Below are 17612 nucleotides of genomic sequence, written 5' to 3'. Positions count from 1 at the left end.
GCAGGAACAGGGAGGACAAAACAAGGTTGCAAAGCATTTAAATATTAAAAGTTCCAAACCATAACAATATTATTTCAATTTTATCCCGAGAAAACCAAAAGAAATGTGTATTCTTTACCAAGCAAGCTCAAATGCTATGCTAAGAATGAATGAAAATATGTTCATTTTCATTAACATGGTTGATTAGCTTGTTTAACTCACAACTTGGGATTTTGTATATCTCTTAGAATAGTGACTCCCAAGCTTGAGCAACCAAGATGTTCTTGGGCTGCAGCTCTCAAAGCCGTCACCACTAGCTGTGCCCGGCGGGATTTCTGGAATTAACAGTCCAAGAATGCCTGGGTCACCCAGGGTTGGGAGTCACTGAGTCTTAGAATATTTTTTAAAGATATTGTATGTTGCCAAATGAAGAGCAGTAAGGAGGTTTAAATTAACTGTGTGCTGTCAAGTAAATTCTGACTTACGGTGACACTTTCCAGTGTTTTCTAGGGACAGTGGTGCCTCACTTGATGACATTAATTCGTTCCAGCGAAATCGCTGTAGAGCAAAATCGTCATCAAACAAAATTAAAAAAACCATTGAAACGCATTAAAAACCGATTAATGCGTTCCAATAGGTGAAATACCTAATCGTCCAGCGAAGATCCTCCATAGGATGGCCATTTTCCGGTGCCTGTAGAGCAAAAAAATCAGTCCTAAAAACAGCGGGAGGGGGGCATTTTGCACAGCGGTGGCCATTTTGAAACCCGACAATCAGCTGTCGGAAAATCTCTGTAAAGCGAAAAATCAGTTCCCGAAGCAGGGAACCAATCGTCACTAAGCAAAAAAAAAAACCCATTCAAACATCGTTTTGCGATCACAAAAGCAAAAGTGATCGCAAAAACATCATCGTGAAGTGGATTCGTCAGTATACGGGGTAATTGTTAAGCGGGGCACCACTGTACAGAGTACTCAGAAGTAGTTTACCATCTCCTTCTTGGGTTGGGCTTCTGCGATTGTGCAGTTTGCCCATGGCTACATATATTGGTTCTATCTGCTGGAGGTGCAATGGGGAATTATGCTTGCAACCTCAGGCTCTGCAACCAGATACCTAACTCAGTGAGCTATCCAGATAGAAAACCTGTATGTGGACTGCAAAGAAGCATGAAAAATACAAAACCGAAGGAATTTGCAATGAAGATGTGAGCCTTTGCAGACAGTGCTTGTAGGCTTACATCGGTAATCACAAAGGCAAGAAACACCACCTGCTTCTGGTACCGATTAAATATCCTTTGCAAGGCATGAGAGTCAACACAAATGTTCCATACTGATCAGGTTCAGAAAGAGGAATAAAACTTGTCTAGAGGTAAATGTCTAACGGCAATTATGATCTGGTAGCCTACTTTTCATCTCAGTTCTATTTTGCTGAAAGAAAGGATTCTCACACAATGACTGCAAACAATGTTGGCAGTCATAGGATATAGATACTAGATCCAAGAAAGATAAATAAACTACTGACATGTCATGTTATCATGTGATCATTATTGGATTGAGAGGTCATGCTCCTCATAGTTCATCCATTTTGAGCCCAACTGCTGAATAAATAAATACACAAACATCTATACAAGATGTACAGATGTAATCTAAGGCCACTATGACATTCTACTTCCCCCTACTTTCATTATGAAGAATGCACACGCACACACATATGTGCCACCTGTAATATGCACTGGCTTGCCTAACTTTATTATCCTAATGCTTACCAGTCCCAGCAAGTCCCACTACATTTAGGATCTCAAGAAGCTGTTTAAGAAAGATATTGTCAAGCTGAAACATGTCCAGAGGGAAGTGAACTAGATGGCAAATAGTCTAGAAATAGAGGAGATGGGGTATGTTTCATTTGGAGGAAAGAAGGTTAGGCAATGATGTGATAACTATTTTCAAATATTTGAAGGACTCTCAGCACGGAAGATGGAGCAACTGCAAATGTTAGAGGCGGAACTAGCAGAATCTAATTACAAGAAAGGAGATTTTGACTAAATATTGGAAGAACTTCCTGACAGTAAGAGTTGATTGACAGTGGAATGGATTACCTTTGACTATCACTGTGGGTTGCCTTAAACCGGAGTCCTGAATTTGACATCAGAATATTAACAGTAGAAGGTATTGAGGCATTCCATATCAGCTAATGAGACTTAAATGGATTGCTGCTTGACACAGCGATGTAGGCAATAGGAAAACATATTCAGAGAAGTAGGGGTAAGGAGCATTCCTCCACTCCCACAAAAAGGGGTGCAAAGATGTGGGTATGGTTAGAAAAAGAAGGGGGAGAGACAAAGTTGCTTTTCTTAACCAATGAACCTCCAGATGCAGACATGGGGGACTGCAAGATGTGTGAATATCCAGTGAAACTGGAGTTAACCATCATCCCTCTCCTGTACTCCTGGCAATTTCTGGTGTCAGCTGAGCTTCACTCCTGTGCTTTCAAGGTATTATTGACCTGTCTGAAGTGTTCATCTGGTTCCATCCCAATCCTTGTTTGTAGCTAGCTCTCCTTTCATCCTCTTGTAAGTCTAGGTTCTGGTTCTCAGTTCCCAAGAACATATGCCTCTGTTGTCAATATGGCTCAGGCGTGACACATTTTGGTGAGTATTCCTACTGAAGGACTACATTGTAAACGCTTTTGTTTGTTGGTTGGTTGGTTTGGTTTGGTTTGGATTGGTTTGGTTTGGTTTGGTTTGGTTTGGATTGGATTGGTTTGGTTTGGTTTGGTTTGGTTTGGTTTGGATTGGATTGGATTGGTTGGTTTTTTTTGTTTTTTTTTTGCTTGGGTTTGGTTTGGTTGTTTGCTTGTTTTTACTGATGGGCGAATTTGTTGCTGCTTAAAATCTTTAAGTACCTTCTGTGGAACTGTTCTATGCTGCCTGCAAGTCTTCATTGCCACAAGAACCTCTTTTATTTTCTCCATCTGACTGTGAGTCAGGGCTTGGCTTACCTATTCTTCTTGATAATTGAGAAGGAGATTATTCTGACTGGGGGGAAAAAACAGACATGAGAATCCTCACAGTGAAAATCTCTTCTTGCTTTCCACTTGCTGAGTTGCTATATTCCTTTGTAGCACACACACACATACACACACAAAAAGAGTCCTTTAAAAAAAGATGAGCTGTCTTAATAGAATGGCAGGAGAAAAAGAAGATGGAGCAGAATAAGCAGCTACACAGTTTCATCACTGCCTTTTGTGAACTGGATGCTTTAGCACCACAGGCAGCAACATGCCATTCTTTTGAGACTTGTCTTTTGTAGAACAGCTCCCCTGGGATCCCAAGACGCAGGAGAAGCAGCAGCAGCAGCAACAACAATGAGGCAGGATGTACCCTTCAACAAGAATTCACATTGTTCCGTGTGAACCTTTGCTGCTGCTCCCCAGGCACCAATGTTTTGCTTTCCAGATTTCTAACACGATGCTTTTAGCTACTAATTTTATTTCCTGAAAACATGAACATTGCATTTTTCTTATAAAAATTATGGTAGGTAGCTTGCTGCATCAAAAAATTCATGTTAGAAACAATTTTACTAAAGAAACAAAATTACTAAAACCCATTACATATCAACCCCCACATAAACACACACAACCCCCCCCCAAAAAAAGCTAATGGTAGGGATAAAACAATCCAAGAAATAAATGTTTAAAAGATGCTTGTATACTTCCCAGATCACCAGAAAGCAGTAAGACCTGAATCTGCTATTCATCAGAGATATAACTATATGAAACAAGTAGTGAGAACTTCACCAGTCTGATCGCCTGAGACGAGTATAATTCCCTTGCCACCTTCCTTTCCCTGAGAGTCCAGTGCCCTCAGAATGACAATTGGGAACCTCACCATAGTTCCTCACTTGTGGTAATGGAAAGGATCACCTCCGGGCCCCTGAAGCACTTTAGCTTGACAAGTGCTTAGCTTGATGTGGCGAAGCAGTTCAGTGTCATTTATAATGAAGAAGCGTATGTGGGGGGTGGTGGGCAGGGGGGGAAGGTGCTGCCATCACACAGCGAGTGTGCTGTCAAAGTGAATTAGGGCAACAAGACACACATCGAATTCCTTTCATTCATTTAAGTTTCAGAAGGAGTCTCCAGAGCATAGCCCAGAAACTTGGGAGAAGGGGTATTCAGGAGAGATGGGGAGCGGGGTGAAAGCGAGACAGAGGCAAGAACTTTTTTAAAAGCTTCATGGACTTCACAATAAGGCAAATTGTGAAGCATCCTCTCCTCTTCACTGTCATAAAGTATTGGAGTATATATGGTCTTGGCTAATGGACCTTGCATTTATTGTCCTTTGTATTAGAAAATTTAAAGAAAGCAAGAATATGCAACCTCTGTCTTAGGTCCCTCCATTATACTAATAAAGTTCTGGGAGATGCATCTGAGGAATCTGATAAAGAGGGCTGCAGGGTTTTGCCATATCAAACTTAGTAGTCTTTTAAGTTGCCACAAGTCTCCGCCTAAATTCAGCTGATCATCCAAAATAAAATAATACCATAAGTGCTGACTTAACCACTAAGCAATTAGTTCAATGGCTTTATGTTACTTGGGACTAGCAATTTAAAAAAAAAAAGCTCTGAAAGACTAACATCACCACCACTGTGGAAAAGAAATTATGTCTTTTAAAATTGGACATATGAGTCTAGCTAATTCGTTTATTTGTATGAGTTAAATTCCACCTTTCCATCAAATGACTGTTAAGGTGACTTACCAGTAACAGCTTGTAATAATGCAATAAACGTCTCGCATGCAACCCAAGAACCTGGAGTTTTCTCCTTGATGGACATTGCCAAGCACTTCAATTTTGCAGTCATCCAGAGGAAACTGTAGGAGGCCAATCCCTTTTATTTATTTATTTATTTATTTATTTATTTATTTATTTATTTATTTATTTATTTATTTATTTATTTATTTATTTATTTATTTATTTATTTAATTTATATCCCGCCTATCTAGTCGTGGTGGACTACTCTAGGCGGCCAACAACAGAGATAAAATACAATAACATTTTATTCCAGCCACTGCCTCCCTGCCCCCCGTACAACTAGTTCTGAGAGGTAGGGAAACACTGTTTTTTTTGGGATAATGAAAGGCTGCTTGGAGAGAAGAACATTTCAAAAATTCTATCAGAAGAAAGTTGGATTTAGCTGAAAGCAAGTGGCAGAAGCCAAATTATTTGAAGGCACTCCTTTCCTGACCAATGGGTATAACCACAATAGTCTCCTGAGAGATATGGGATGAACTTCCCAGTGGATCTTGAGTGCATCTTTTGCTCAGGGGGCAACATAATAATAAGTAAATTTCAAAATGAAATGGCTGGATTGACATTAGTACACTATCTTATCTTATCCTTTACTCTTCCCAAACAGTTCACTGTATGACTTCTGACCTTGAAGTCTCATATTCCAGCACTATCTCTTGTTTCATTTTGAATTAACTCATCATACAGCTTAAGATATGAAATATTCAGAAGTGCTTTAACATTGGCTTCTTCTACAAGTATCACTGTTGTGATCTAAGAAAAAAAAATCTTTGCAAGTATCACTTTCAGCTACTACCTACTGCTGCCCAGAAGCTGATCTTTGATAATTTTTTGCCCTCCCTCACCATTGAAATTATTCTTTTTCTTCTTGTAATGTGACCATTAACTTCTGAAAAGGAAGAATACACCTCAGTATTGTGTCTCCACTCTAAACATTCATACTTGGTTGACTCTGCCACATTGCTATAACCAAGTCTACCTTACTGACAGTATTGTCCCTCACCACATTAAGGATATTTTTCAGGATGTGATCTGAGCACAGTTGTTTCATTTTGAATTATATGAATTTCAAAAATGCATTTCCCTGCTGTAGCTTCAAATGAATGAATTCCACGGGCATTATTTCAACAGATGGCTTTATGATGTGCATCAGGAAGACCCACTTACCTTGACCAAGCAGCAACAATGTCGGTTGGATATAATCTGAAAAGTACAGCAAGTTCTGCCTTCTAATACATTCTCACAGATACTTGTTATCTGGTTTTTGTTCTTTTTGGTTTGGATTTCACAAGACTTTAGACTTCTAATATTTATTTTTTTAAAAAAAAAAACTAATTCCAAGCAGATCTAATTCCTCAGATCTTTGAACAGCAAGCCACAAATAAATGTATCTAACCTAGCTTAAAGCACAGAATGGTGCAACTAATAGCAAAGCAAAGGACATCAACTAATGAGCTTGTGGAGACATTAAGACACAGTAAGCTCCTTAGTCCAGTTATAAGTAGCTTGCAGCATTTAGAAGCTCTACTACTTCTTTGCACTAAAGCTATTATTTCTCTCAAGTTAAATAAAATCCGCTTCTGGAGAGGTGAGCATTTCATGTCTTGTAATTAATTTAATACACAATTAGTTACTTATAGGCACACCTACCACAAGGGACATGGCTACCTCCATCTTTATTTATTTGTTTGTTTATTTTATTTATTTATTGCATTTATATGCCGCCCATCTAGACATAGTCTACTCTTATAGATGCATACAGATTGAATATATTGGATTTGAAGTAGGGCAGGGAATCCTCATTCCTGAGCAAAAATAAGACCCGCTGCAATATGGTATGGAGAGATGTTCTGTTCCTGGAATGGAATGATACAATTGCTGGTGGTATCATAGAAGCAACACAGCCTACATTCTCAGGCATTTGAGAGGTTTCTTGCAGGCACCTGGTCCCAGGTGGACCAGAACCAGTTATCTCCTTTCTCTGGTGCTTCTCAGCATGATGAAGCTCTAAAAAGGACTGGATAGGCAGAAAGGCACACACCGACACACCTGTAAAATGAATGCCTGGAGGGCTTAATTTCCCGTGGAGAATTTTTAGAATTTAATCTAAGAATATGGGCACAGTTTATGCACTTGACACAACAATAAAGTCCCTTTTTAAAAAAAGAGATTACTGGTTTATTATGCATATGCTTCCATAAAAGAAATGCTACTGTCAACGCTGGTTGGATTTATTATTTTGAAATATAATTTATTACAAATGTATAATGCATTCTTGCTTCAATAGATATACAGTATGTTCCTGATGAAGCAAAAAAAAAAAAGTAAGAAAGCTCTGTTTCATCTGTTCCATTCATAAAATGATTCAGGCTCCCTCTAATGTTCAGTTTATGTAACAGTTTATATTAGGTTTATATTAAGCTTGGTGCGTTATCAAGGGATCTTCACAGTCTACATGTATATTAGGCTTGGGTCAGCAGCAGACATCGTGCCAGAGAACTACACAGGTAACAACCAGGAGGTGGCATAGATACATAGTTAATGGTTTATTGTAGTCCAAACTTTTTTTAGGGTACAGAAAGCTTTGGAAAGCTCACTGTTGCTGTTACATGCTGTCAGGTCGGAACCAACTTACAGTGACCCTAACAGGGCTTTCAAGCTGAGTGAGATATTTAAGGAGTGGTTTTACCAGTTCTACTCTCCCAATCATTTTCCATGGCTGAGTGGGAATTCAAACCCTGTTCTCCAGAGTCCTAGTCTGTCACTCTATCCACTGGAACAGGCTTATCCAACCTGCGGCCCAAGGACCACATGCAGCCCAGGTCAGCTTGTAATGCAGCCCAGTGCAATTTTTTATTTTAAAAGAAATTCCAAAGTTTCAAGTTACACTGCCGGCGCTTGCGGTCGGGGCACATCACAACAGTAGAGGGGGAGAGAGGGAAGGAAGGAGTGGGAGGGGAGGGGACGGGGGGGCTGCGTGACTGCATTGCGCCGTCCCCGTCAATAGGTGGACCCCCTCCCGGCCCCATAAAGCCACCGGAGTCAAAGCTGGCAGCCTCTGCTGTCTGAGATCGCAGCTGCCGGTAAGCGCGCATGGAGCAGGGCTGTGGAGGATGGCTAGGTCTGCCCCCCCCATGCGGCCCAAACCAAATTTATGTGTGGCCCAAACCAAATTTTCATCTTCTAATGTGGCCCAGGGAAGGTGAAAGGTTGGACATCCCTGCACTAGAACATACTGAAAGCTCAGTACCTTATTTAAATTACTTCTACACAACCTGTGCCCATAAGACATTGGTATGTTGGCACACCTAACAGAAGGTGTCTATCTCCGGACTAGATCAGATGGAAAGCTCTTTAACCTCTCTAGACTGAGAGCAAAGACCAAAGTTCAGCTGAAATGCATGCGGGACTTCCTCTTCGCCGATGATGCAGCCATTGTTGCCCACTCTGCCGAAGACCTCCAACAACTCATGAATCGTTTTAGCAAGGCCTGCCAAGACTTTGGGCTAACTATCAGCCTGAAGAAAACACAAGTCATGGGCCAGGGCGTGGACTCACCTCCTTCTATTTCCATCTCCATGCAAGAATTGGAGGTTGTCCATGAATTTGTGTACCTTGGCTCAACCATCTCTGACACTCTTTCCCTAGACGTCGAGCTGGATAGACGCATTGGCAAAACAGCTACCATGTTCTCAAGACTCACAAAAAGAGTATGGCTCAATAAGAAGCTGACAGCATACACCAAGATCCAGGTCTATAGAGCCTGTGTCCTGAGCACACTCCTGTACTGCAGTGAGTCCTGGACCCTTCATGCACGGCAGGAGAGAAAGCTGAACACGTTCCATATGCGCTGCCTCCGACGTATTTTTGGTATCACCTGGCAGGACAAAGTTCCAAATAGAGTAGTCCTACATTGAGCTGGAATTTCTAGCATGTATACACTACTGAAACAGCGACGCCTACGCTGGCTTGGGCATGTTGTGAGAATGGCTGATGGTTGGATTCCAAAGGATCTCTTGTATGGAGAATTAGTGCAGGGAAATCGCCCCAGAGGGAGACCACAGCTGCGATACAAGGATATCTGCAAACGGGATTTGAAGGCCTTGGAAATGGATCTCAACAGATGGGAAACCCTGACATCGGAGCGTTCAGCCTGGCGGCATGCGGTGCATCACGGCCTCTCCCAATTTGAAGAGACCCTTGCCCAGCAGGCCGAGACAAAGAGGCAGTCACGAAAGCAGCAAAATCAGGGAGCTAGACGGGGTACAGATTGTATTTGTCCTAAGTGTGGAAGGGATTGTCACTCTCGAATTGGCCTCCTCAGCCACACTAGACGCTGTTCCAAGTCCTCCATACAGAGCACGATACATAGTCTCTCGAGACTGAAGGATGCCTATGATATGCATAAATAAGTGCTACTGGGTTCAGTGGGCCTTATTTCAACGGTTAATGTGTGTAGGACTGCAGCCTGATTAAGCCATTGTATTTCAATAGATCAATACATTCCTAAACCAGCATATCATCCCAGGCTGGTCACTTTGAGTTATACCTTTAGGGTGATTCTTGCAACCACACATAAGGACTGAGTGGTTTCGGGGCAGGAAACTACATTGCACCTAAAGTGACCCCATTTAGCCCATTCTTCCATTTAAAAGGAATGCTGCCATTTCTTTTGAGAGAAAATTGTGGGAAGCTGGGAGAAAGCTGCAATGTCTTTTAAATTTATTTTTAAGTGGCTGAATTGACTTGCCACTAAAGTGAGTCCATACCGGCTTTTTTTAAAAAAATTCAAAACAATTGTTTGCATGCTCTTCTGTCTCTCCCTTCATGGGAGGAGTGGGAGAAAGGTGGATTTAAATTTATTAAAATAAGTGGCACCTTTTATTTTTCACCCATATGTTTGGATCCTGCAGCACTTCAAGTAAGGACAGCTTTTTAAAAAAAACTAAGGACAGCAAAGGGATCTGCTTTATTTGATACCGATGATCACACGAGCAGAATCTGAACTAAAATGAAGGGATCCTACTTGCACTCAGAAAATAGTAGCCCCTGCCAAAACCTCCAAAAGGTGCAGGTAGGCATCGATAAGGGCCAGGCTGGTTCACAAATGCCTGTACATCATGTGGTCACTGGAAAATGGAGTGAACCTGCCCTTTCCCAAAGTGGTCCAAACTGCAGGACAAAGAGTCATCTGATCACATCCTCAATTAATAACCTATTGAGTAAGGAATTTATCTCCGCTTCATCTCAGAGCAATTGAAGCACACAGCTTGGAACATTGGTCTGTCAGTCTTTTTTTTTTAATCTGTATGAAGGCAACTTAATTTGTTTGAAACAATGGGTCCTGATTGTTTTACAATATTAAGGTAAAGGTAAAGGTTCCCCTTGACAATTGTTGTCCAGTCGTGTTCGACTCTAGGGGGCGGTGCTCATCCCCGTTTCCAAGCCATAGAGCCAGCGTTTTGTTCGAAGACAATCTTCCGTGGTCACATGGCCAGTGTGACTTAGACACCGAACGCTGTTACCTTCCCACCGAGGTGGTCCCTATTTATCTACTTGCATTTGCATGCTTTCAAACCGCTAGGTTGGCGGGAGCTGGGACAAGCGACGGGCGCTCATTCCATTGCGTGGATTTGATCTTACGACTGCTTGGTCTTCTGACCCTGCAGCACAGGTGTCTGCGGTTTAGCCCGCAGCGCCACCATGTCCCTACACGTCCTTACAATATTAGAGATTGACAAATCCTCATCCCTCCAGATATGCATGCTATATTTTTAACAGACTACCTCAAAATTATAGAAGTGAGCATATACATATTTGGGTACAAGGGTGCAAAACAAGAAGGGGAAAGCCTAGATAAAAAGGTAGAAATCAATATTGTGGAAACGTACTAAGTTCACACATTGTGATAATGAAGGATAAAACTGAGTGTACTGAAATCTGATGAGAATGGTGCAGCGTGGCACACTGTACCAAAAGCTAACACATCTTGAGGCAGCCCTGTGTAATGCCAGTTGGGAGACACAGGATACTCGGAAAGTGTTTTAACCGCCACTGCCTAGTTGGCCCTGCACATTGCATGAATACTGAAGATTTCAGATTCAATCCTAGGAGAAGACAAACAGGATGGAGAAGCAAATGATATGAAATGACTCTTCCTGACAGCCCAGAAATCTCAGCTAGGCAACATTGAGCAAGGTGGACAAAGAACTCAACCAAGTAAAAGACAGCTCAGCGAGGGTGCTTGATAGCTCAATGATGGATGGCACGTGGTTATTAAGCTGGCTGGGCAGCTCAGTGGTTTAGGTATCTAGTTGAGGAGCAAAAGTTTGGGAGTTCAGTTCCCCACTGTGCCTCCCAGTTGCCTTCATACAGATTAAAAAAAAAGTCACCCTGCGTTGTCTTGGGCAAGCTGCACAGTCCTAGGGCACCCCTAGAAAAAGGGAATGGCAAACCACTTCTGAGTACTCTCTACCTAGGAAACCCTAGAAAGGGTCACCATGAGTCAGAATTGACTTGATGGCGCGCGCGCGCGCGCGCACACACACACACACACACACACACACACACACACACACACAAAGAGAGAGAGAGAGAGAGAGAGAGAGAGAGTAAAAGGCTGTTCTCTCCCCCCCCAAAAAAAACCCACACATACCTCAATTCCATACAATTTAATTGTTTCAAATATATCTGTACTCAATCCATACCTATTTAAAAATTCTGGTTTAAGTATGTTACAGTATATGGCAATTAAAACAAACACAAGAAGCAGCTCCAAAGCTATAGGCTTAATAGGTCAAATTTAACAGACAAGTTTATATCACAAATGTGATCCAATTATCAACATTTTTCCTGAGACTGCCTTCTGTCCAAGTCCAATTCAATTGCACAAGTGTGCAAACAAATCTCTTGAAATCTCTATAATGCTGATGGATGGAAAATTTCTTATCTATATAAATTTCCCAGTCATGATTTCCACAGATTACAATTCATGAGGGACAACAGAAGTCAGTTTGGACATTTGGACATTGTTGTTGATGATATTACTCTATAGTTTTAGAAGTCTCACAGTGTAATAAAGCTAAATGACAGCTTTGTGGTATACACATCCACCATGTGATTATAAGAAGTGTTGTGTACATCAGACTGGCTCACTTCTGAGACTTGATCCAATATACCCAACATTTTTTTAAAAAGACGATTTCACCTTTTGCTATAACAGGTGGGGTATACTGTATTAAATAAGTATTAGACTTATGTAAGAGATGTTATGATTAATAAACACGTGTAATTAGAATCCACAAAGAGCCTATTCACAGTGCATATAGCACCCCATATATGTCCATTATCTGTAAAATTCATTTGGTTTCCATGACAACCTATACTGAAAAGCTCAGATGATGTGAAATATTTCCTGGATGGGAAAGTCCATGCCAAAACACAAGCCTGCCTGGGAATGTTCGCACGCATAGAATATGTACATATGAATGACGACCCCTGTTTTAGAGTACAGTATATATTTTAATTATATTTTAATTGTTTTATCTTTTTACTGTAGTTAAATTGCTGTAGGGTACCCAGAGACCTTTGGGAAGTGTGGGTGGCATATACGCTAAATAAATAAATAAATAAATAAATAAATAAATAAATAAATAAATAAATGAATGAATGAATGAATGAATGAATGAATGAATGAATGAATGAATGAATGAACGAAAATTATAGCTTTGCTCACTAGACAGCTATCATTATCAAAGAGCATGGTTCTTGCTACCAACACAACTGAACCCAGAAATCAAGATTATCTTTTGCCTTCTTTTTGAGGAGAAATAGAAGATGAGTAAATTAAATTAAAACAACATAAGAGCACAGTACTCAAGATTTTATTCAATTGGGAAGCAATTAAAATTTTCCATCTGCATGATGCAATTACTATTCTGTCTGCTTCCTCTTTACTAATGCGCATTATCTCTTTTATAGCTGGTTCATGACATTTTCTGTTGATTTTAGTGTATTGTATGAGGGAACAGTTTTATTCATGATTGTTTGGGGAAGAGGTATGCAAGAAATCATCCAACCAACTGGAAGTACTTTCACAATCTTATATTATTTATTGCTCCACTACTCAAACACTGTAACTCAATTAACAGTGTTAATTTGTTAGCTCAATTAGCTCAAAAAACAATGTTAAAACAATGTTCTTGCGAAGGCGAATGTTAAAACACATAGAATGCTATTATTGACAGAAAACCACAATCTTCAAACTACTGTATGTATGTAGTGCTTCCTGAATAAATCTGAATGGATTGTCTAGTTTCAAATTGTGAAGCAACTCCTAAAGCTGGAAGAATGAGTTCTCTACCTCTTCCTGCATGGCCGAACGGTAATCCATCCACACCCACTTCTCCTGTCATCCCAACTAACCAATCAGGTTTGGACTGTGGTTCCAGTCCATGGGGAACTTGACCCAGTATGGGGCATGGGGCACTCCTTCCCTTGTTTGGACTACAGATAACTGATACAGTTAGCAGAAATTTGAAATTAAATTTTTGGATCTCAGTGGTTCAAAGAAGATTTGTTTTAACAGTTGTATTGAATTTGTCTCCTTTCTCCTCCAACCACTAAAACATACACCTTAACAAACAGCAGCCTGCAAGATCCTTTTTCAAAGCACTAAAACAGCAGCAAAGTTGCCCACAGTGCTCTTAATAGATAAAACACAACAGATGAAACAGCAGAAAACACTGTGAAGCTGTTGAGAGTATGCCTTATGGCAGGCACATTTTATTCAGGTTTTTTTGCCTTCTTTACTGTCTGAGGCTTTTGTTGTTGCTATGCACCATCAAGTCACCTCCAACTTTTGGTGATTCTGTTAATTATTAATATTTGTTAGAATGGATGACACATAGACACCCAATGTCCTGCGGGAAGCTCCAGTTGGATTGATGATTGAACCAAAATATACAAAATATTTAACAATTTCAATTTCTTCATTGTCAGCATTAAAGTTAGGGAGTTGTTCTTTAGTTGTGACTTTTATTTTTTATATATTCAACAGCAGTCTTGCTTTGGCACTGTCTTCTTTCACTTTCACCAAAAGTAATTTCATGTAATTACTGCTTTCTACCATTTACATGGTATTATCTACAAATCTTAAATGATCAATGTTTTAATGAAAGGAAAAAATGAAAGAGAATCTCATTTTGTTTCTGTGTTCTTTTGTTGACTCCTTAAAGAGAACATCTTAAGTATGAATGAGAAGGGAACAAATGTTTAATTACTTGTTTGTATTTCCCTTTTTTATTTAACCTTTCTTCACCCCTTATCTATCAAACTGCCCATGTAATTTTTAATTCAATAGCACTGTGAGGGCTGGTGACAGCAGTCGAACAGAACATCTGGGGGGAGTGGGAATTTGAAGTAGTAAAAGGGCTTGGATTGTTTGAAACCCAGTGGGAGCACTTTTTTGTTGTTTCACTGTATTTACCTTATTTATTTTGTTAACATAATTATCACAGATTTAAACACCTAGTACACTGATTCCTGGCCTTCATGTTTAATTATTGCAATGCATTCGGGTAGTATTGTTGGAATCTCCCTCAACTCAAGAAGGTAAATAGATTGAAAGTTCATATTTACTAGCTGAATGGAACCAGGGCTGGGACTGCAACTCTGGAGGATGGGAAATTCCACAGATTACTGTAGTTTAGATCCTTCAGTCTCAAGAGGCTATGGTAACATGCTCTGTATGGAGGACTTGGAAGAGCATCTAGTGTGGCTGAGAAGGCCAATTCGAGAGTGACAATCCCTTCCATACTGAAGACAAATACAATCTGTCCCCTGTCCAGCTCCCTGATTTGGCTGGTTTCGGGACTGCCTCTTTGCCTCGGCCTGCTGGACAAGTGTCTCTTCAAATTGGGCTGCCTTTGAAGACGGTCTGGGTACTGCAACTGGTCCAGAATTGAGCTGTGCGGCTAGTGAGTGGTGGGGCCACTAGGGAACACATCAAGCTGATTCTGTTTAAATTACATTGGCTACCATTTGCTGCCCGGGCCCAATTCAAAGTGCTTGTTTTGACATATAAAGCCATAAACGGCTTGGACCCTGGATACCTGAAGGACCACCTCCTTCCATATGAGCCTACCCAGTAATTAAGATCTAGCCAGGGAGTCCTTTTGAAAGAGCCATCCCTCAAGGAGGTAAGATGGATGGCTTGTAGACAAATAGCCTTTTCAGCAGCTGCACCCAGACTATGGAATGCCATGCCAATTGAGATTCGTCTGGCGCCGACACTGATGACATTTCAGCGCCAGGTCAAAACCTTCCTGTTCCAGAAGGCTTTTAATTGAAATAACATCAACAGTGGGTCTTGATGGCAATTTTTAGAGTATATATTTTAATTGTATTATCTTTTTATTGTATTTTAATTGTTGTACCCAGAGATTACCCTGAGACCTTTGGGTAGTGTAGGTGGCATATAAGTTAAATAAATAAATAAATTGGGAGAGGTCATGCTGCACCACCTGCCTCCAGGCTGAATGCTCAGATGTCAAGGTTTCCCATCAGTTGAGGACCATTCCTAAGACCTTCAGATCCCGCTTGCAGATACCCTTGTATCACAGCTGTGGCCTCTCTCTGGGGCGTTTTCCCTGCACTAATTCTCCAGACAGGAGCTGAAATGCATGCAGGACTTCCTCTTCGCCGATCATGCAGATGTTGTGCCCCATTCTGCCGAAGACCTCCAACAACTTATTAATTAATCATTTTAGCAAGGTCTGCCAACATTTTGGATGAACAATCAGCCTGAAGAAAACATAAGTCATGGCCAGGGTGTGGACTCACATCCCTTTATTACCATCTCTACACAAGATTTGGAGGTTATTCATGATATGGTGTACATTGGCTCAACGAGCTCAGACACTCTCTCTCTAGATGTCGAGCTGGATAAATGCATTGGCGAAGCAGCTACCATGTTCTCTAGACTCACAGAGTATGGCTTAACAAGAAACTGACGGCATATACCAAGATCCAGGTCTATAGAGCTTGTGTCCTGAGCACACTCCTGTACTGCAGTGAGTCCTGGACCCTTTGCGCATGGCAGGAGAAGAAGTTGAACATGTTCCATATGCGTTGTCTCTGACATATTTTTGGTATCACCTGGCAGGACAAAGTTCCAAGCAGAGCAGTCCTGGAACGAGCTGGAATTTTTAGCATGTATACATTACTGAAACAGTGACATCTACATTGGCCAGTGCATGATAAATACAAAAATGAAAGAAGCACACACACACATACACACACACCTGAAGGGACCTGAAATGAATAAAAATGAACATTTTCACCATGGACATCCCAAATAGCAAGCTCATGTTTGAAGAAAAAGCACAGTGGACACATATAGATACAATCATGTTCCCCTGCACCTATCATGTGTGACATGTAAAGATTGCCAGGAGAATTGTTTCTAGACCAGCCTCGGTGCAATTATTTCTTCTTTTCCATCTTAGCAACAAAAAAGTGGCAGGAGTATACAAAATAATTATCAAATTAAAATAATATTTGGATTTTCCCTATGAATTTTAATAAGGAACTATTTCATCCATCCTTTCATTTATATACTGCCCCATTCGTGCAATGTGCTATTCTAAGTGATTTACAAGCTGAATAGACAAATAAAGCAAACACACAATAACTAAAAACAATTAAAAAACGCATCAAAACAAAATCAGGAAGTGCAGAATTTTGTAATGGCAGGCAAGGGTGAAAAATCATACAAGACTGCTATCAAATTCATCTCTAAAGAGCAGGGTCTTCAGCTGCCTTTTGAAGACAGGGAAAGGAGGGAGCCAGACATAGCTGGCCAGGAGTTGATTCCGCAGGGTGGGTGCCATAGCTGAGAAGGCCCGACTTCTTGAGGTTTTCCTGGCTGGCTTGGCAACCTGGAGGAGCATTGCTTGGAGGATGCTGGGGAAAGGTGCTCCACCAAACAATGGGGTCTCAAGAGCTTTGGACATAGGTAAGCACCAGAACCTTGAATGTGACCTGAGATGCAATGGGTCACCAGTGCAGTTGGAATGGGACTGAGGTGATGAGATTAAATTTAATCGCACCCATCACCAGCCTGACAGGCACATTCTGGACCTGTTGTAGTCTCCGGATCAACCTCAAGAGAAGCTCCACTTAAGAGAGTTTGGACTGGAGAACTATGACTATGTAATCACCCAGCATGCACCCTGGAAGCACCTTGTATGGCATACCAACGCCATCCTACTCTTGAGACGATCAGGGCTGTTAGCCACAGAGGACACTAATTCATAGGGCTGCTCCATGTTGGAAATGACTTTAATGGAACATATGCACCGCTTAGATTGCTGAAGACCCAGGTTCCAGTCTACCGGAAGCCACATTGGCTGATGTATGGCCAGTTATAATCTCTCACAGTCTAACACACCGAACAGAGTTGATGCAGACCAAGGAGGACAGCTACAGTGAATTCACGGGGGGGGGGGGGGGAAGCGTGATACAAATAAAATAAACGAAAGATACTGTACTTTTGTGGGTGTATTTCTGAATAAAGCGTGTGTGTACAACCACACTCTAAAACCCTGGTGCCAGTTAACAAAACACATGCTCAGCCTCGGTGACCCTTTGCCTGGATGTTAGACATTGCGGTTCTTGGGGTGGCAGGGGGGGGTGATCCCCTGAATCTCCCCGCACTTGAACGGCTGTCCGGCTCGCTCGCTCTCGCCCTCCCTGAGCGGCGAATTCCTTCGCCCGGGATCGCGCCCGGCTTTGCCTGGGCCAGGGAGGGCCCCCTGCTGCCCGCCGGCTG

This window comes from Pogona vitticeps, chromosome 2 (assembly GCF_051106095.1).
Source record: "Pogona vitticeps strain Pit_001003342236 chromosome 2, PviZW2.1, whole genome shotgun sequence".
Lineage (NCBI taxonomy): Eukaryota > Metazoa > Chordata > Lepidosauria > Squamata > Agamidae > Pogona > Pogona vitticeps.
Note: the sequence above shows the minus strand (reverse complement) of the source record.